Source organism: Halictus rubicundus, chromosome 1, assembly GCF_050948215.1.
Source record: "Halictus rubicundus isolate RS-2024b chromosome 1, iyHalRubi1_principal, whole genome shotgun sequence".
Classification (NCBI taxonomy): domain Eukaryota; kingdom Metazoa; phylum Arthropoda; class Insecta; order Hymenoptera; family Halictidae; genus Halictus; species Halictus rubicundus.
In genome coordinates, this window is record NC_135149.1 from 14,901,980 (window position 1) to 14,923,590 (window position 21,611).

Here is a 21,611-nt window from a genome sequence, read left to right on the forward strand (position 1 = left end):
GGTCAGCTCGAAATCTGGAAAAATAGAATTATGAAAAAAAATTTGTTGCTTACTATATTATAGGTAGTATATACTGTTTAGAAGAAAATAAGAGATGTTGAAGGCGATCGAGTTATTTTGTTCACCGTGTATAGGACGGCCGCGAGACGAGGAAATAAAAAGAAGCACGTGGGCGGAGTTTTGTGCCGTGTATTATTTTCTAGCGGCTTGTGGCTAAATAAATTAGGTCAATTGCGTGAACAGTCGAGGTCGATAAAAACTTTCGATGGTAACTCTTGCCGCGTTAAACTTATAATCATCCCTTCGAATTTAAAAACCAACGCGACCGTAAATTTCATTGAACGGTTTCAGCTTCGCTAACGACGATGCATTTGTGCAACCGGAATGTTTTCTATTGTCCGCTGTCCTGCGAGAATTGGCGACGTTATAGCTAATCGAAGTTCTAATTGTCAAGCAGTTTCAATTGCGCCAGACATTTTGATAGTGTTCGGAATATATTAAGAAAATGAAACTTTTCTCATAATTGTCTCTTAAAATTTCACTGTTCGCGGTATGAGCATTACAGTGAGCATAAGTACGCACACTGTAGTTAAAACATCTGCGCTTTACGCTGTCAGACGATATGTACAATCACTGGCAATTGCTAGTATAAAAATATTACAGTTTAATTAAAATTGAAAATAGTAAGGAAACTATAACGTTTGTTGATTTCAGTAACAGGATTTTAATATTTTTTCATTAATTATTAATAAGATATTAATATTGATCTTCTCTTTACTTTATGAATTATTTATTAATTGATTTATTTATTGAACTTTACTTTATTTAATTTACTTTACTTACTTTATTTCCTTTACTTACTTTATTTAATAATTCAGGATTTGTTTAAAGGGAGCAATTTAGAGATTATCAACCCACATATTAGCGTAATCATTACGACACTAATTTACTCTTGTCTCGTTTAAACAGCAGTATTTGAAAGAATGACGGCAGTGTAAAATGACCATGATAGTTCAGAATATAAGTTATTAAAACATTAGTAACTTGGCTGAACGGAATACTTTTCTGCAGTTTTAATCCTGTGAAATGTTAATGCTAGTTAAATGGACGTTGATTTATTTATTATTCCCTTGGACTCTGTATCTCGGGACAAATGCGATGCAACACACAGTATCTGACAGGGATTTAATTGCTTTTCAATCCTATTATATAATTGTATCGAATAAATTGCACCTGAGCCGGCTACAGATAAATGTCGTTTTACAATTGACGGAATAAGGGTATTATTATCCCCGATAGCATGTTTATCTGAACTGTTGATAGCATATTTTCATTCATTCAGAGTATTCGACACATTTTTCTTTAAATAAATTATGTTTAAACAGAAAAGTTTACACAATTGAATGATGTATATCCACAGGGTGTCCCAAAAATGTTGTATTTACTTGAAAGGGGTGATTCCACATGTCGTTTGAAGTAACTTTTTCCTTTGTCAAAATGTTCTCCGCAGCTTTGTTAAGGAGTTATTCGCGAAAAACACGGACCAATCAGAACACAGATACAGCGGACGGGCTCCGCCTCAGCGACAGGTCTCCTTGAGCGTAGAGTTGGCATTGGCCGAGCCGGAGTCCGTCCGTTGTAACCGCGCTTTGATTGGTCCGTGTTTTCCGTTAATAACTCCTTAACAAAGCCACGGAGAACATTTCCGTAAAGGAAAAAGTCAGTTCAAATGACATCAATAATCAGCCCTTTTAAGGAAATTCAACATTCTTGGGACAAAAACTATAATTGAATTTGTACTAAATTAGTATCACGCTAATCATCATTTTAAATGCTTCATGCTTTTAAAAATCACTTTAGCTGTTCAGCAATAGTATTAACTGCTATTAAAAAATTATATTTTTGCATTATTTACAATCTTTCTCATCATATCGACACTGTATCGAAATTAGCAAAAATGCGGAAACTCTAACGACACTTCGCAGCATTTTCCAAAAAATTTTTCGAAGACACCGTCGATTAATTATGGCGAAATTGATTGCTAATATCTATAGTGACATTCTTTTATAACCGATTTTCAATAAACTTACCATAATTGCTAGTAGGGGAGCTTTGAATCGGCGAGGAAAATAAAAAAATTTGAAACAGGTAGTCATAAATTTTGGCAAGTCAGCGGAAAGTGGAAGTCAAGCACCCAGCACTCAGCTGCAGGTTTTAGAATTTACATTTTCGGGCATGCGGATGGTGGAGTTAGGATCTCGGTATGTCGGTTTATCATGGCTACGCAAACGTCCCTTTTAATCCTTTGACCAAACCCAACCCAGACCTCGTGCTTGCCTCTTCGGACAGTAAGCTTATGATAGAACAAACGAAATGTAAAGTTTCTTTTATTTGTCTTTAAGTGCAGCTACACAATAAAAGTATATGAATATTTAACTCTGTGTGATGTGCTGCTTCATAATTTTTTGATTAAAAATGTTTTAAACTCTTTCAAAGTTATGCAGGATATATTTTCTTTCGCTCTTTGGCAAAAAAATTGCTATATTTATATTTAAGGGATTATGAACATTTAAGATGAACTTTAGCAATTTATTTTGAAAAAATATTTAATATATTTTTATACTTTTATTAAATATTTATTTATTTTGTTTTTCATTAAAAGATCGCAATATGAAATTAATATGCAACTCTTTGAAAGCGTAGTTTGTAAGTATAAAATCTGCGAGAATAATAATAATATTCGAAATCAATTTTGAAGCAACCATAAAAGTAAAATATTTCTGTTATAAGATTATAATTTGCATATATGAAAGATCTAAAGACATAGTGATCACAATGAATTTTAAAGTGAACACATAAGCATAAATATTATAATTTCCTTATTGAAGTGAACTAAAGTTCGCAGCTCAGGTGTAATTACAAATTATTCGTTCGCATAAGCGTAGCGTGTAACAAAATTAAACGAAAAGTTTCCCTGATTAATAATTACGCCCTCTAAAAGTTCCGTGACGGCATCAAAGGAACGCCCTAAGTGAAAGGTTCGAGCAAGAAATTAAGACTGATAAGTTCTCGGAAAAGTAGGTCCTATAGTGAAGCTTAAAGAAGACCTCGTATTCTTTCCACGTGTTCTATCTCGGACGTAAGCCAAACAAATTTTTCACCGGCGACCGCTGTCATGTTCTCTCGAATGAGACGTTGTTCCATGGTGTGGAATACCGAGTGAAAGATCAATACCATCGATGAAATTGATATATTGAAGTCGGCGTTGTGCGCGAACTTCACTGTACACGTTGGAAAAATTCTTCCTAGATCACAGATGCTTGCGCGAATATAAATGTTTATGGATGAAACTTATCCAGACCGTATTCGAGCAATCATATTTTTACTCTCACGAGTCTGTCAAGTTACAGAAGATACCGTGGAGGGTATAAAATCACGGATTAAACTTAATAATAGATTCGGAATTTAAATATTAATTATTCATATAATATCGTTCGAAATTCCACATTTCAGGCCGGTTTTATCGTTATTGATTTGCTATAATAAGAGGGACACTTGCAGGTTTATATTTATTTGGAAAACTGAATACCGATGACGGAAAATTATCACAGAAATGAAAGAAATCAAGATTTTGAAAAGTTGGTTGATGTGTCCGGATCTAGAAGATTGTTCACGCGTCCCACGCGGACGAATCAGCGAGTATCTGTGCAACTGGTTCACACGTTCAACCTACCATTAATAATGTGTACGTGTGCGAATCTCGCTTTATTTCTTCGCTCATTCAACTCCGTCGGTGCGCTCTCTGGGAAAATCTGCGCGCTCGACACTGTTAATTAGATAACAATCGAACAGCGGAGAGTACATTGTACCAATTTCGTCTTTCGAACGCCGCCGATGTTTTTTTGTTCAATTAGTTTCATTCATTTCGATATCGGTTGTACTATTCGTCGCGTGGAAGCTGATTGGTCATCGATTGGTCATCGACGTTTCAAATTGCTATTATAACGACATTGAGCATGTGGAATTTAAAATAATATGACTAAGAAAATTTTGGAATCTAGGTACAGCGAATTCACGATATATGTCAACAATTCGGGTCTTGCCAGCGTCGTGTATCGTCCAGGTCTTGGCGACATATATAGCGAAATCATTGTATTCAAATTATTAAACGAAGAACAAACTTTCCGTTCGATTTCTATTTCCTGCAATTTACACAGAAACTTTTTATTTTCCATAAAAAGCCGCAATCTAGTTTTCGCATCATTGAAAAAACTTCTACACGCATATACGCGATTATTTCGCGAAACCGGGGATTTCTGCAGTGGCAAAACAAACGGGAGGATAATTAACTCGGACGAAACAGAATGTAGTCGTGCCGGTTAATGCCAGAAGGTCTTGAAAAATATCAGTCGCATTCTGATTTTTAATTAAACGTCCTCTAAATCTCAAACGGTCACAACAGCATAAAGGAATCATAAAGCGCGCTTGTTACCGCCTTAACGAATCCCTTCTAACACACGTAGGCGGATTATTAATTCAACTTTCGGAATCGTGCAAAACCTGCAGGCGCAGCGAACAGTCCAGTTAGGGAAATCCAGCTCCACGGGTATCTGGGTTAGGGTTTTGCAATTATTTCGGTGCAGTCTTTCGCGAAATAATCATTCCAAGACGCGAAATAACATTACTTGTAGAAACTTTTGTGCCGAAAGTTCGCGGAACCGAATGATTCATATAATTTGAATTTCCAACAATCCTGAAGGTCGAGCTTTCAGTTTGAAGATTCGTGAGTTCGAATAGATCTTATTTTCTTGTCTAAGTTTCGGCGATCAATTAGACTTCGGATCGTTACGCGAAATAAAAATTACGAGACGCAAGAGTCAAATAAAGATTTTTTTCTTTCGTCATTTTATTTAATTTTTCTATCTCTTTGAACGTTTCTTCCCTAATTCACACTCTCTCAGGGATACAAATTATTTCGTTGCCATTTCTTCCTGAATTTATTAATTATTTATAAATAATATAAATACATTATGCCATCGAAAATAATCTCCATAATATTCTATGCGTTCACTGTATCTTACAATTAATAAATCTCTTATATGGGGTGTAAAAAATTAGAATTAAAAGAAAATTAACCCCTGAATAAATAACACAAACTTTGCACTTAATAATCTCAACTGGAATACACAGTACACCATAAATTTCTGCAAAAATAAAATTATAATTGACCGATCCTGAGGAATACGGATTATCTTGTGGATCTTAGAATTGAGAAGGGCTTAACTTTACCTCAGGAAACCAGAAATTTTTAACTTTTTTTTATGCAATCCCGTAGATTTTGACGAGAAAATGCCGAAAGTACAAGTTTCAATCCTAGTAGATCACTAGTTCAAACGTTATACGTGGATTTTCGGCGTTTTCTCGCCAAAATCTACGGGATTAGATAAAAACGAAAATTAAAAATTTCTGGTTTCCTGAGGTAAAAAGTTTAACCTTGAGAAGTAATAGGGAATGATTTTCTCGCTGGAGGTCTTAAGAGCAGTAGCCGTCATCGACATTGTTGGGACGTCAAGGGAGCCGATACCGTCTCTGTGACGTCCACCGTGAAACATTAGAAGTTTTTCTCACCTTTAAGGCAAGTGTTAAAAGTACCGCCTACCGGACAGGTAGTATCGTCCCTTGATGTCGGAATAATGTTCATCGGTTTCTGCTGGCAAGATCTATGGCAAGGGAATCACACTGGAAAACAGAAAGGTAATACTACCATATGCGCAATTTACTTTGTTCCCTTCACAATTAATCAATTGCAATTTTGGTTAAGAATCAAGTTTTTTTTTCCATCTATCCCATTGATTTTTAGAAGTGTCACTATCAAAAATTGAAAAAGACAGTAATGTCTCGATATATGTGTGAAAGTGCACGTAGAATTCAGATTCGGTACGGATAATCGAGGTTCCACTGTATTATGTATTAAACAAGTAAACGTGATCCGAATGGTGTCATGTTTCGTGTCACATTAATCAGAAAAGCGTGACGAATACGTTGGTAAAAGTGTCATAGAAAAATCATTTAAAAAAATGATTTGAAAAAAGTGTTATCACTGGATTAGTCTCACCCATACATATAATATTATAGCCATATGTTGAGAACAAAAAATTCTTAATAGTTGAATAATCGACGAAAATAGTGAAACAATAACTGTGGTTCAAAGATTAATGAAGGAAAAATGATGATAATAAATGTTCAAAATTATGTGTATCAACATGCATCTTGCAAACGATTTACGAATCAATTCTCTAGTCCTCGTTGTAACTTGCTCGCTAATGCACTTGTAAAATATTTCATTTCATACGAAATCAACGATTCGCTTTTAAAAGTTAAATTTGTTTGTCTTTAGCCAGCCTTTGCAATTCGGTGTTTACCCGAGTACAATGCTTCTGTAAGTCGAATTTCCGTTTGTTAAACCTCTCTTACTGGAAAACTTCGATAATACGAAACTTCTACAACACGGAGGTTTTAGTACTTCCTTTGAAATTCAACTTACCGAGATGCGACTGCAACAGTTAATGGGGAGCACTCGGTACACATAAATCCCTCGGAACAAGAATTTCTTGATCGTCAAAAGTTTCTCTCGGCATAATTTCAAATTTCTGGCGAAGGTTCACTAACTAATACATCATTTTCGTTCCTCAAACCGAGAAGACTATTTGCTACGAAACTGCGAACAAAAAATAATCAACACTCTGAACATATCGTTCTCTGCATTTAGAAAAATTGCATATTGAACTCACACACAGACAATACAAAACTAATACAAGGTATACTCACGGTATAAAATTTTATCTCAATTTTTCAGCTAAATAAAATGAACTACGACGGTATACCGATGTACAGATAATATTAAGAAAAATAATACAGGGAATACTCAGAGTGTAAAATTTTATCTCAATTTTTCAGATAAATAAAATTAACTACAACGGCATACCGATATAATAATAAAAACAACGCAGGGAATACTCACGGTATAAAATTTAGAGACATCTGAATTTTTCACAACTGGGCGGTACCCATCATGGAATACCGCATTGAAATAATTTCTAAATTAACCATAGCAACTATAATTATTTCTTCGAGCAACATCGAGACATGGAAATATAATCGTGTAATTTTAAGGGGACTTGCAAAGCCCAATTTTGTCGAATTAAACGAATTAAACGAGCATGCGATAAGGCGTCGATCGTCACCGAATACTGCGCCTAGATCGATAAACAATGCGACACAACGTCGTCCGCTACCTTCCTCGAGCGTCGTCGAGATATGGAAAGCCAAATTCTTCAAGTATGTAATTTTAACGGGTTCCCCGAGACACGCACGCGAAGTAGAGGCGAGATTCCACCGCAAATATTATTCCACGGGGCCACGGGAACCACGTACGGCTGCGGTAGTATCATTTCTGGCTGCGTTAATTCTGGAGGATGTCCGAAATCTGTTCGCGAAAAGCAAAGCATAGTTCACATGGTGTTGCGACGCGACGGGTATCGTCGTGCCGTACCCTAGAAAGTAGAACGAACAAGACATTCGCGCGACGAGGTAATGATTGTTCACTGAACGGATTGTACGATATGTTCTAGGCACATCTTCGACAGCCGATACAATTCAGTTCGTAGGTATAATGGGTTCTTCGTTGGTAAGTCTTTAGCGGACAATGTTTCACGGACACGTAATCGCTGCGTACATGTGGTGTAACACTATTAGAGATTCATAGATCAGTAGCGGTACTCGAGCGGTGTTGTTATATGTTCATAGAAAGCGTGAGAAAGAGAGTATGTGTGTGTTTGTGTGTGTGTGAGAGAGAGAGAGAGAGAGAGAGAGAGAGAGAGAGAAAGAGAGAGAGCGAGAGAGATAGTTCTAGACTGCCTAATTGAATTATTTCGTTCCGTGCTTTTCGCAGAAGTTATTGCGTTGTTATAGATCCGTGTAAACATAGTGAACACAACAAGAACAGATTCACACACGGTCACAGAGTTTTGTTTCGAGCACAGATCAGTAGAGGTGTTGTCGATCGTGCTGTGTATGTGTGTGTGTGCGTGCGAGCGTGTGATTAGGGGGAGATTTGTTATCGAATATAGAATTTCTTTTGTTACCGTATCCGACGGATCCATTTCCGGTTCCCCTTTCCTTTCTGTGTTCTCCGTAGCTTGTTTCGCGGGCGAGCATGATTTCAGTTTGCATTCCGATTCACTGTGCTGATACGTTGTTTTACACTAGAGTTAGAGAACTTTCAGAGAGTTTTCAGTTTGCCAGGACCCACCGCCGGGAAGAACGCTGGCATACTTTCCCGCCGGCAGATATCTCTGTGTAGATACTTCTTTAGCGGAATGATAGAAGTTCCGAACATTGTGTTTTTCCGGCGAGCGGAATTTGAATGCGTTTGAAAATTCGGAACGCAACGCGTCTCGGAGGAAAATATCCCGCGAGAAAGCGCACAAGAAATTGATGTTAACACGAACGTTGTCTTTTGGAAACTTAATCGTGGTGCCATAAATAGTACGAGATTTTTCATGTTTTTGGAAGACACAGTGCTAAAACTTAATCACAACTGCATTCCATGTATTTTTTTCTTCGTCTTCTACAATCTATAGAATTCCATACAGAAGATTAATGATTGTGGTTGTTTTGTTTTTGTGTTTCACCTTGGACAAATATGAAGTAAAATTCGTATTACTTGTGGAACGACTTGATACATTAGCCTTGCACAGTTTAGTTCGGTCTGCAATTCTAGATCACAATATGTCGAAACTGTCTAACTATGAGTGTGACCAAAATGTGTGAATACATTTTTCGGTTTTTTTACTACCTATTAATTTCGAAATTGATACATCACTCTAAAGAGGTGTTTCGTATAGTATAATGAATTTATAAACAATTTTTGCCGGTATTAGAAACAATGAATGATAATTTTATTTGTACGAAATGTTTTATATGGTTTAGAGAAAAGCGTTTGGTGGAAGTAGATTATAAACATTTTTGGTACACTAAACGTTGCTTCGTTGTGATTACGATCTTGTATCGTCCAATATGACGCTGCAGCCAACAAAAATCAATATCGACGTGACTTTAAGGTTGTGTCAAAGTATTTACATTGAATGTTAAAATTCCTCATTTATTATCAAATTCCGACGACTGTTAGTAATGAATATTAAATTACTTCAGGAAATATTGAATTGGTGTTGAAAGAACAATAGTATAATAATATTCGTTCTGCGATTCTGTTGACATTTTCGATTGTTTGCTCAGCCTAAGTAACATGGAATCTTTTGAAGCACACGCATAAAAAATAATCGAATTGAATCGAATTGAATGTGTATCGTCCAGTAGACATGCCTCAGCCGTGTTATGTTTGCACTCCTCGGCGTTCGAGTTCTCTCGTGCTTCGCGGCCCCTTACGGGGTATACCACGCGGTAGTGGGGATAATTCCGCGACGTTTATCATCCTGGCCTTGGCGACATATATAGAGAAGTCACTGTATTTTGTAAAAAAGACGCAGGTGTCAACTTTTACATTATACATTATAATCCCAATAATATCTTCATTCTATTATTCAATAACTTCTATTATTCACTATATAAAAACAACAATTTTATCGAAATCATTGCATTATTTAATTAGAGAAGTTTGACCTTGGCTGCCTTGGTTAATTCTTCCGCATTTCCTACGGTGGTTATGAAAAATTGACATTTGCATATTTCATAAACTGAAACTTCTACTTTGTGCAAACTGAAACTTCTACTTTGCGGAACTTGTTTGGTCTATTCTCATCAGAACTTACGACACGAGAACGTCTCGCAAAAATGTTCCACGGCTCGTGTTTAAGATAGAACGAACTGTTCCGCGACTCTTTCGAACCCGGATTCTCAACTTGACGAAACAATTGTCGAAAGCAAATTGCGTGAATAAATAACGCTTTCATTATTTACTCTGTAACGATTGCCTGACGGAATCCAATCTGTAAGGAGTGCTCGCCGTTTCTGCGTCTTCGGTAATTGTTTCCTTCCCGCGTTCCGAGAGAGTGAAACGTTCGTGGAGAGTGAAAAATCGAGGAGTTCATCACCGATTCAATTTTACGGCTGCTAATAGGCTGCTGGTTCGCCTATTTCCGATCGTGCCAATGGGTACGAACATTACGCCACGGCGATATCCATAACCGTTTAACCTTTTTGGTCTTGGTCGTTGTTTTTCTTCATCGACGCCCCGTCAGATCAATAAAAAGTAGAATGGACATTCCAATAGGAGTATCCGGACATCATCGTCTTGAATTATGCGACACGGTCCTTTTTCGCGGTGTCGATGAAAATTTCGTTGACTGCAACCGGAGATTAAACAAAAAAAAAAAAAAAAAAATGGAAAAGCGGCCTGAGAGAAAATGCCGGAGCAAACAGCGAACGAACGAGCGAACGCTCTCGGGGAAGGATTAAATCGAACATTCTCCTCCTGCGAACGAATGGCCCATTAAAGGCCGATTCGAAGGCGAGGGCGCGCGCGCGCGTTCAATCGTAACTCATTGCAAATTATTTTACTAATGGCGCGTAAAGCTGCGACTGTGTTTGACACGTCTCCGATGGTTGTAACGGCTCCATAAAAAAAAAGGAAACTCTCGTGTAACCCGGGATTTAACTGCTTACACACCGCGGAGGAAAAAAAAATGTAACGTAGGAAAAACGGGACGCTTTTACGAGCGTAACCTAAACGCGTTGTTCTACTCGGCCCGGGGAGAATTAAATTCGATTCAACTCCTTCGTTAAAAGGGAATTGTGTCTGCTGGTTCTTTTAGCTGCGGATCTCCCAATCTAATCTCCGACGAATTGAAGAACGATTTGAGCCTCACTTACTAATCTAATAACATAACTTTTCTGTTGTTAATTAGTTTTTTATGTAACTTTTGCCAACATCTTTATGGCGTTTTTCTGATTAAAATGATACCAAACATGACAATTTTGGGTGAATTATTTTTTTGGAGAGTTTAAAGACCAGCTTCGTCAGTGCCAATTGCGTAGCTCGATGATGTTTAATAATATTACTTTCTGGAATAAAAGAGCTACAGTTATAAAACTATTGTCAACGCGTTCGTCATATTTTTCTGATTGAAATGACTCCAAACACGACACCATTTGATTCACGATACTGTAGAATCTCGATTATCCGAACCAATACCAATTGAAACAACAAAACCATTAATATCTTTCGCTGGAAAATCATTTTTACAGACCAGAAAAAATTTCGTTCTGTACTAAACAATGGAAGATGCACAATGGAGATTTGAGATATTATCGGTACGGATAATCCAGGTTTTACTATATCGTGAATTAATTTGTACCGTGTGTGGACTCGTTTTAATCAGAAAAATGTCAAGAATATATTGATAAAAGTTTCATGAAGAAATGACTAGAAACAAGAAAGTTTGATTATTGTATTACGTCAAGAAATTATGTCTGTACATAAGGAATATTTCGTTCATGAAGTTTTCACACATACCGAGATACTACTGTAGATAACAGTTCGAAAATAGTTTCAGCTGTAGATAATGTTTAATTATTTGTTAATTAGCAGTGGCTTAAAGAAACTTTATAATCTCCAGTTTAGCATCAATGTTCAACCTCGGCTGTACGCGAGCAAATTAATTCCTATCTCGCTCTGGAATCTGTTTTAATACCGCATAAGCTTCGTCCGTTTTGCTATCAAAACAAGTAATGCCCCGCAAAGATAAGGTATATATATATATGTCATAACTTATTACTAGCTTTAATTCAAGCTCGGGTCGTTCAACGGTGAATTTTCATTCGTTCTAATTGGACTGTACATTTCACGACATTTATGACAAACCAAATCCATTTCCATAGTGAGAAATTTCCTCGCGTACTTCGACGAAAATTTGTCACAGAGAAATTTCGTTAATTTTAATGGGATTCCAGGCGGAATTCAGTGGCAAAGGAGAAAGATTCAATCGCGAGAGGTTTACATTCTTTTTGTATAGATTCGGCGAGCCTCTGACGGATCCTCGTGCAAGATGAAAGAAACCTGTAAAAATTGAGCCTATTCGCGGCGAGCCAGGCAGAGCCTTCGAAATCAATGCGGGGCGAAATAGAATGCTTTATCTGCGGTCTTAAAATGCCGTGAACCTCAATGATCCTTCGGTTTCAGTTTACTACAGATGGGGTGGATCACCCTCAGGAGATCAATATATTCCAGAGAGCATAAAAGACTGTTGTACTTTCCATAATGACCTGTAGTTCTCTGGAAAAAACACGCTTTTCACGCAAAGAATTGTCTTTAAAGCTTTGTCCAAAAACGACGAGGTACTCTTTGTCGCCTCTTGTTGATGTCTGAACATAAACGTAAAAAAAAAAAAACATTAAAGAACTTAATTTAAACAAACATTTTATCCATATTTAAACAACACAATTCTAGCAAAATTAAAAATAATGCTATGATCTTGCAATCTGCGATATTTAAGCTCATTACTTTACATACATTTACGTACATTTACTGTTCATCTTTCTATTCTTTCTTATATTTCCCAAAAATTATCTTATCCGTTGTTAACATTCATGAATTGGCAAGACATAAATGACTATTATTAACGCTAGAACACAACCAACAATTCGATTCTTTAACCCTTTTTTCTTTTATTTTGACACGAGATTTCGGACATTTCTCATTTTGCTCCTTGGAATGTACAGTAAAGTTTTGATCAAAGCCGAACGGAGCTACACGATCTTAGTCAGTTCGCCTATCCCCTCTACTGGGGGGCATACCCCGCGAGGGTGTGAGAAGCTCGAGCTGCCTCGGTCGCCGAGCAGTATAAAGTATGCCGCATAATCGGGTCGGGTATATCGGTGTGAACCACTACTAATCCAACCACAAAACTTCTTTAATTTCCATTATTTTTTTTATGGGACTTTCGCCAACTTATTTGTGTCATTTTTCTGATCAAAACGGCACTAAATACGATATAATTTCAACTGTATTTCGTGGTGTAATTGTCGACGCTGTCACAAGACAATAGTAGCCCTACACGATCTATGTCACAGCACGGAGGATTGGGCTTAGTTCCAAGACTTTACTATACCACACTTGCACAGTCAGCCATTACTGTATTGGATACATATTATAAATAATTGTACAGTAATTTTTACTGGTGCCTCAGAGGAGACATTCGTCGAATGCAACCGCAATTGATAATTTTCTGCAACAGTGCTTTCGCAATTTCCAGTACTAGTGAAATGAAAAATCTAAAATGAATCCTTATGACCTGTTCGATAGTTTCAGTGTCAATCAATTGGTCGAACGAATCAATACAGTCGGATATGTATTGAATTATGGAATTTCATCGATATAGAATATATAGAACATAAAAATATAAGAAGCAGCTGTATTATATTTTCGTCGAACAGTGCAGATTCGTGCGACAGAGTTCAATATTGAATTCCGCACATCACGCCATCACCTTTCTGTCGGCGAACGAAAAACAGGGAGGCAATAGTCCGTGGAATGTGATGCATTGTCTCATGTGCCGCATTAAATATATGTATACGAAACCTATTGCATATAGATTTCTTGAAAGGCGATTTCGGCGGTTCGGTTTAAGATATGTATATACTTCTCACAGCCTCTCGTATAAAGTGCATATACTCTACTACATATCTACTTCATACAGATAGATCGCACACCCCCTCCTGCTGGGAAAAAGCCGATTTTCGTGCTTTTTGCGACAGATGATCCGTCGAAACGTTTTGCCGCGAATCTATTCTTCGAGTCTTTTTTCTCCCGCGGAAGAAAAGAAACTTTTTGCCTACGTGCTTCGAGATTTTATTTGACCTCGAATGAATCAGGCAGTTTTAAAGGCAGTTCGCCGCATTTTCAAGTTTGTTTCAATCATTCGCTACCATGGTTGGAATTTCGTGTCGTGATTTGCGAACGGAGCGATGTTATTTTTCGATTCATTGTTAGCGAAAATGATCACGTGCGAAGCTGATGAATTTGCTTCGATGTGTTCCAAGAACAATTTTATAAATAAAAATAATTTTCTTAATAAGTTTGGCCTAGTCCAATGACTTTATTGAAACGCGCTAGGCGACGAATATTTTTCAACAAACGTACTCGAGGAGCGCCGTGCTTGAAAGACAAATACAGTGATTTCTTTATATATGTCGTCAAGGCCTGGATGATAAACGTCGCGGAATTATCCCCACTACCGCTGGTTCGAGAGGCCTCGGACGCCGAGAAGTGTAAACATAACACGACTCGGGAATGTCTCCTGCACGATACATGACGCCGACAAGACCTGTGTTGTTGACATATATCGAGAATTCACTGTATTTCTAGATTTAATGAAGCGATGGTAGATCGTCGACGAATTATTCGGAGAAGAGTTGCAGAATGTCGCTACCAGGGAGGTCAATATGCATGTGTGCATGAAGTGTCTGCCACTTTTTCCATATGTCGCGACACCAAAGACCCCTCGAACAGCGCGGCTGCTGCAAATATGTACAACAGTCACGTTTTCTGTTCGGCGACGGCCGCTTTCCGCAAATCGTTTTACTCTCGTCACTTTTTCGAGTTCTGCTTTTTTCCACGTTTGAAGCTCCACGCGTGTGGTTCCTTTCTACAAAATTGTTCTTCTGGTTTGACTGAACAGCTGCTTTCTGCTTTTGTTTGGAAAGGACGCACCGTTCTGTTCCCCTATGGCGATGGGAATTTCTTTATTTGGCGACGGTATTTGCGTACCGATACTACTGCGTCTGATCACACACTGTCCTTTTCTACTGTCTACACAAATCCACGAATCAGCGTCCTTCGGTCGTTCGATTTCCCTAGATTGTTTATTCTAAAAACTACTTTCGATTTATCGGCACGATCACGCTAAAATTTTATCCCAAACGAAAACTTCTTCAACAATTTCGTTTTAGATACAAATTCAATTTGTGAAAAATATTCACAATAACGGCTCGATTGTTTTTTGCATTTACGCGTAAGTTTCTAATACTGCAGTAATAGCGTAATATTTTTAACTTTTACTATATGAAATTTTAGTGTTGACAGAATTAATGTATTCCTTACCTCGATTTTTGAAAAAATATCTGTAAAAGCAGAGGTAAAGATAATCGACCAAATCATTTGCCAGAATAGCAGTTTGAATACAATTTCACAAGAATTCTGAGCAGAAATTTTCCTTTCTATCTCTGGGTTTAAATGGGAATCTTGCGCATTGTGAGGAAAAATTTTTGCTGCTCCTTTTGCTCCCTTTCAATTAAGGGTTGTTAGTATTCGCTTGAAATTCTTCTTTTTTGCCCTACATTACGCAATGCGTGTTTTTCTTGTTGTAATGAGAGACTGCTGCATACATTTTCTTCATTCCATTTGCTTTCTACAATTACAACTCGTTTGTTGCAACAAGTGAGAAAAGATTACTAAAAGTACTAAAAGATGTTACTAAGCATTCTTATGAAATGGTTTATTCAAATTCAAGGTGTATTTTCACAAATCCTTCTCGATTAAAGACTCTATTATATTATTATATATAATACATTATAAAAAAAATCTATTGAAACGAATCTATTGTCTTCAGAGCATTAATTCTTGAATTATGCTAAAATATTTAACATTATCCTTCTTCCACAAAGACGATTGCTTTCCACTCATGAAAAATAAGAAAGCGATCAATACATGGACATGATAATATCCATAACAAATATTAGCAATAAATTTCCATAACAAATATCATCTTCTTAAAGAAACATTCAATGTTGCCTGATTCGTTAGGAATTTAAGACCAATTCCGAATATACTTAAGGAATAATTTATGCTTGTTTTTGTCCAGAATATATGGTTACATCGCATATTTCCACATGATGATTCGCCAGTTGTTCAGAAGTATCTGTCTAGCAAAAAGTGCATGTCGACGTGAGCCAACTGTTTTTCGTGGTCTCGACTCCTGAAGTCGATGGTGCAGAGTGTTCTTAATGGTTGAATAATCGAATTTTTATCCGCGATTATCCATCGACTGCGCAGAAGTTTATTCGGAGATTTACGAGCACGTTCGGCAAACAAGGATCAAGGTTTTCTGTGATTTACGGTACGCTTTTGCGCAATCTCGGTTGATTGTAATTTACTGCATCCATGTATATTACCTTGTTATCAAACAAGATATTTTTGAGGATTATAAGTGTCAGTTTTACTGGCGAAATTGGCCATAATAATAAACACACTGTTCTGTAGAGTTTATTGTTGTATCAAGATATAGTGACGCGTGAATAGATAAATAATTAGTTAGTAGAACTCGAGAGAGAAAATACAGTCTTTACTCGATATATGTCCCAAATATCTAGCCGATAAAAGTCTCAGAACTATCCCCACTGCCTCGTGGTATACCCGCGGGGTAGCGGGGATAATTCCGCGACATTTATCATCCAGAACTTGACGACATATACAGAGAAATCAGTGTACTGATGTTGTACCATTGTTGTAAATATATTAGCTAAATGACAACGTAACATCATGTAAACAATGTAGGTATAATATTTTGATTTTAAATAGGCGGTAGTCAGGATAAATTATAGCGTGATATAATATGAACAATGTAGATATAATCTTTTGATTTTAAATAGACACGTTAATTAGGTCGAGCAACGTACAAGCGAATTTTCGGTAGTCAGGAAATATTTCAGTTACAACGCAGAAGTAATTTCGCATTTTGAACGCATTAATTTCTCAATAATCAAATACTCCTGTGTAAACCGGGAAACGGTAAATTTTCTGCAAAAATAGATCGGAGATACCCAGCGAAATTTTTGCGCGTGACATTTCATTTTCGAGAAAACATCGAAACATCGATGTTTAATATCGAAACATTCGTCAACTACGCATTCTATCGAGAACGAGGTGTTTAATATACGAGTCCGACATTCGTTATTTTTATTGTCAGCAATATTACTGAGCGGAATGTACGTCGCAGTACAAAACAATTTGATGTAAACGTCAGTTATGAAAAATCTCAAATTCTTTTTTGTTACAAACTATACCTGTATTAACTGCGGAAAAACAAAAATATTAACAAAAGTCAATATGCAGCTGATTACAAACTGAAATATTGTTCAGTAATGCGTACAATCGATACATAATTAAATTTTTACGTGGACGAAGTATCTCACAAATGTGGCAACCTGAACAAAAAAAAAAAAAAAAATGCAACGTTTTGATTACTATTATTTTGTGATCTCACACGCTTCAAGTATCTTCATTCCTTATTTTTATTATGATAAAAAAATTTCAAGGCAATTCGATAAAAGACAAGTCGTTTGAATATTGCGTTTATTAGGAATATTCTTCAATCTCCATAATTAGCAATATACCTGTGCAAACGTTACCTCAATCTTCATACCATTATAGGAATTCAATTTTCAAAATGAGTTTTTTTCCCATCTAGCGAAGTTTGTATTATGGACTCGAAGCAACGTGCCTGTGGCAGAAGTTTCGGTTCGATAAACAGGAAAAAGTCGTACAGTACTTGATCACGTGAATAATTGAATTTTTGGCTGGGAAGTTAGGAGCAAACTGTGAGCTTGGTGTGTTATCGTTTGCACCTGATGAATATTGGCGGACGCTCAAATCTCGTCTCATGTAAACATCTGTTGTACACAGAGTGTTCAACAGATTTCGTTTTGCGAACATGCGGCTATTAACAATCGGTGAACAGGTGTAACGGAGCAATTAGATAAAAAATTTTATTACATTTTATTATCGCATCTTCGTCACATTTTCGGTACAAAGTTCTCCAAGACATTGAACACCGTAACATACGCTCCGGAATAAAGTAATACACATGAATCGCTTTAACATAATTATAAACATTTTGTTCGATGCTGAGAATCGTTAACAGACTTATAAATCGGCGTTTACAAGAATCTTACAAGGTCAATGAAAGTAACACGAGATCCACGAAGCACTGAAACTCATAAATCTCTTCTAGGTGGAGGAGCTTTCGAAATTTCAAGGTAACCTCTGTTTTGAGGAACTGTATATTTTGATTTAGGTAAGAGTGTAGTCTATCCCGAGACGAATTCATTGACCTATAACGCTTTCGTCTTCCAAGGTCATTCGAGGTCAATTAGTGTCGTTCAAAATGTAGCTTGAAATCTCGGAAACACGTCCACCTAGAGAAGATGTTTTACCACTGTGAGATGTCTATCTCGAAACAGAGTTCCATTTGAAATATTTTTTACTTCAAAATGGAACGCCTTGTATCCAGTCTACTGTAGTCGCTAATAACCTTGAGATTCAACCATAAAGTTTCTGTTTCTCTCTGAAAAAGAAACGTCCATCGAGACCCTCGAAGTGTCAAAGCACTGAATTGAACCCGCGAAACGGATGATCCCCGGAATCCTCGAACTCGACGGCGCATCGAGCGGTCCGAATCGAAGAATATAAAAGACAGTCGGAATTAGCATCGGCGAAAATTACGGTCAACCGGTCGTCCATTGTCGGTCCGGTAACAAAAGCCAGGGAACCGCACGGTGGAGCGTTCCTGTTACCGCTGCGCCGGGGCGGTTAGCAAGAAACTCCCGCGCTTTTTCGGCCGAGTCAGCTCAAATAGTAGGGGGGTGGGGGTGGGGAAAAAAACCAAGAATTCCCTAGGCCGTGGAAAATGTTCGACCGGGAAAATCTGCCGTGGACGCCTGTCGGGATCAGCGACAGTAGAGGACGACGTGGAATGGCGATACGGATGTGGGTTTAAGGGAAAAAGAGGAATTGGCGAATGGGAGATGGACGGAATTGTGAAAATTGCGATTTTGTTCGGCAAGCGTGCACACTATGGAATTTCTCCATAGGCGTATCTTCATTGTAAAAGTAGGTTTCAACAAAGATTTACAGTCTGTACTACGCTATTGTTCCGTTGAAATGTGAATCTTTCAATTCTTTAGACTTTGGCCGTTTGCTCCCGGTGTGCCGAGTGATGTACTAAATACCAGTCGAAAGACCAGCTTTCTTTGGAAGGTGGTTTCTTTCAAAAATGTATATACAGAGTGCACCACAAATCGTGACCCGTAGAGATTACTCTGTTATTAGCAGTCCTCCAACTATCAGTGCAGAGGTCATAGAAAGTGCTAAACACTCTTTTATTCGCCTGCATTCGTCGTTACATCTGACGGTCACCATTTTGAACATCGCCTGAAATAAGGTGAAAGTTACATCATGATACTGACCGGGTTCGTCTTGAAATCCTCTAACAGATAGTCGTAAAAAAAATTGTAGGTATATTTGTAAAAATGTGAAGGTGGCCTTGAAATGTCATGAAAAAAGCATTTGACAAAAAATCTGCTATAATCACGTAAAACCTGATAAAAACATTCTCGATCGTACTGCTAATAACAGAGTAATCTCTACCGGTCACGATTCGTGGTTCACCCGGTATACGATCAACGTGTTACGCAAAAATTCCGAAGTTTATCCGTGGCCGCTGCAGCAGCCACCCCCTCTAAAGGTTAAAGAGAGGGTGAGGCACGCTGGGTTACAAGTTTGACAATGGCGCGGAGCAGGTTTCCTCCAGGTATCGCGAGGTCGCTCGAAGTTTGACGGGCTTTGAACGCACGAGTTGACCAGTCGCCGGTACCTTTCGGAGAACCGTCGGCTTGTGGCACGTTTGTCCGCCATCGAGGGTCGGGAGAGATCAAACGACATTAGCGAGCACACGAAAAACTATGGCGAAGAACATCTTCGAAGACAGCCGTGCCGAGGCGGACCGTAAATCGAGACGGTGACGGCGGTTAACATCGATATCGAACGAAGTTGAAAAGCCCGAGTTTTTCCCGCGTTTTGACGATTTTGCGCGAGTGTGCGTCGGTAGATCAGCGGCCGTGGAGAAGGACGGCGTGGGACGGCGATGGGGGTCTGTGTGTGGTTTAGGGGGAAAGAGAGGAAGAAGGAAAAGAGGGACCGGCGAACGAGGGGGGGATAGAGTCGCGCGAAGAAGGGAAGGAATTGTGAAAATTGCGATTTCGCGGGCGAAAGTACGGGCCTGCCGGCGTATTGATTGTCGGTTGGTGGAGAGAGTCAGCGCGCCTGTGCTCCGACGTTTCACGCAGGGACCGAGAGAGGAAGCGCGCCAGTAACGAAGAGAGGAAACGGCGAGGGCGCACGGAGGGCGGAGAGAAAGATCGTCGGGGATAGAGGGGGCTGGCATATATAGATAGAGGGCACAGAGAGGGAACGAAAGGGGGAGAGAACACCCTCGTTCCCGTGGTCCTGGCAGCGAGTCGGTTTCGAGTCCAGTCTTCCCCTAGGCACTCGACAGGCCGGTACCTGTTTCTCGAAGCGACACGCGCTCTGTCGCCCTCGCAGCCCACCAGACACAGACACGGACACACACAGACACACACAGCCAGACACACTCGACCACACACAGCCACACACAATCTCGCAACACAGAGACAGAGAGACGGATCACGTAAACGCGTGTGCAGAGACACAGATGAGAGCCCGTCACAGGCACACATCTTCTATGATCTTCGTATGATACGTACACCTGAAACACCGTCTTATCTCTCTATGCACGTACATGTCCGCCGCGTGCATACGCGTACACACGAGGACCTGCTCGCACGGATGAAGATCTAGGTGGTACAACAAAGAAGTACGCGGGCACAACACGTACAAACACACTCACGCACAGGCACCCACATGTCTACTCACACTGTGCAGACGCGTACGCGAGAGAGCGAGCCGCACACACGCAACGAGTGGTCATCGTCGTCGTCGTCATCATCATCTTCATCGTCGTCGTCGTCGTCGTCGTCGTCGTCGTCGTTTTCTTCATCGTACCCTCTCTTCACCTCGTCCATCGCGTGTCACAGTCACGGAGAGCGAACCGGCCCGGACTGTGCACCCTGAGGAATCGGGACACGTCTGTCGAGTCAGCCTTCGCGTGCCTAACTGCCCGGCCGAGTGGAAGAGATTAGATCCAGAGCGTCCGTAACCCTCTCGCGCGGAAACGGATCATCTCGGCAGTCTCGAACATCGCGGGAGTCCTTCCACGCTGAGCTGCTCGGAGGATCGCTGACGGAGACGGTCGATGACGGTGGAGAAAGGGTGATCAGTGACACTTGGATCGAGTGCGAGGAAACGGTGGATCCGGGGCCGATATCGTTGACAACGCTCTCGGTAGTATGACATACAGGAGACGCGAGCCTCGCCGCTCTGTTGCCTGACAAACTCTGCTAACCCGGTTTGCGTTCACCTGGCTTCGTCTCGTGTGCGAAGCGTTCGCACGCAAGCGGAATCGCCGGCGGAAAGTTAGCCTGATCCGTCTGCCCGAGGGTCGTGGAACCCTGTTCCGAAGGGCGACGACGAGCTTTTCAGAGGCCGGGTTCGTTGCACCAACAGAGACAAGTTTCGCCGAGCCTGTGGCGGCAGCCTGGAACAGTGATCTTCCTTCAGATATATAGAATATATAGGAGCGTCTATTTTTGTTCAGTCTTCGTTCCCCCGAACCTGGACCCCTTCGATTGCTCGCGGTTCAAACACCGGAGGCGGAGTTGAGGAATTGCAATTTCTAATT

The 21,611-nt window shown here is 39.3% G+C and overlaps 2 protein-coding genes and 1 long non-coding RNA gene across 4 annotated transcripts in view; 2 read left to right on the forward strand and 1 right to left on the reverse strand.

Moving 5' to 3' along the window:
- LOC143354886 (uncharacterized) overlaps positions 1-21,611 on the reverse strand; it is a 199,089-nt gene that overhangs the window by 106,598 nt on the left and 70,880 nt on the right. The gene's annotated exons all lie outside the window — the stretch shown is intronic.
- The window catches only part of Alpha-catr (alpha-catenin related), a 119,679-nt gene that overhangs the window by 18,541 nt on the left and 79,527 nt on the right, over positions 1-21,611 (forward strand). The gene's annotated exons all lie outside the window — the stretch shown is intronic.
- Positions 14,082-21,611, forward strand: part of LOC143354838 (uncharacterized) — a 453,699-nt gene continuing 446,169 nt past the window's right edge. The window contains exon 1 of the mRNA XM_076789208.1: positions 14,082-14,093. The gene's annotated coding sequence lies outside the window, so the exon portion shown is untranslated. The remainder of the gene's footprint in view (positions 14,094-21,611) is intronic.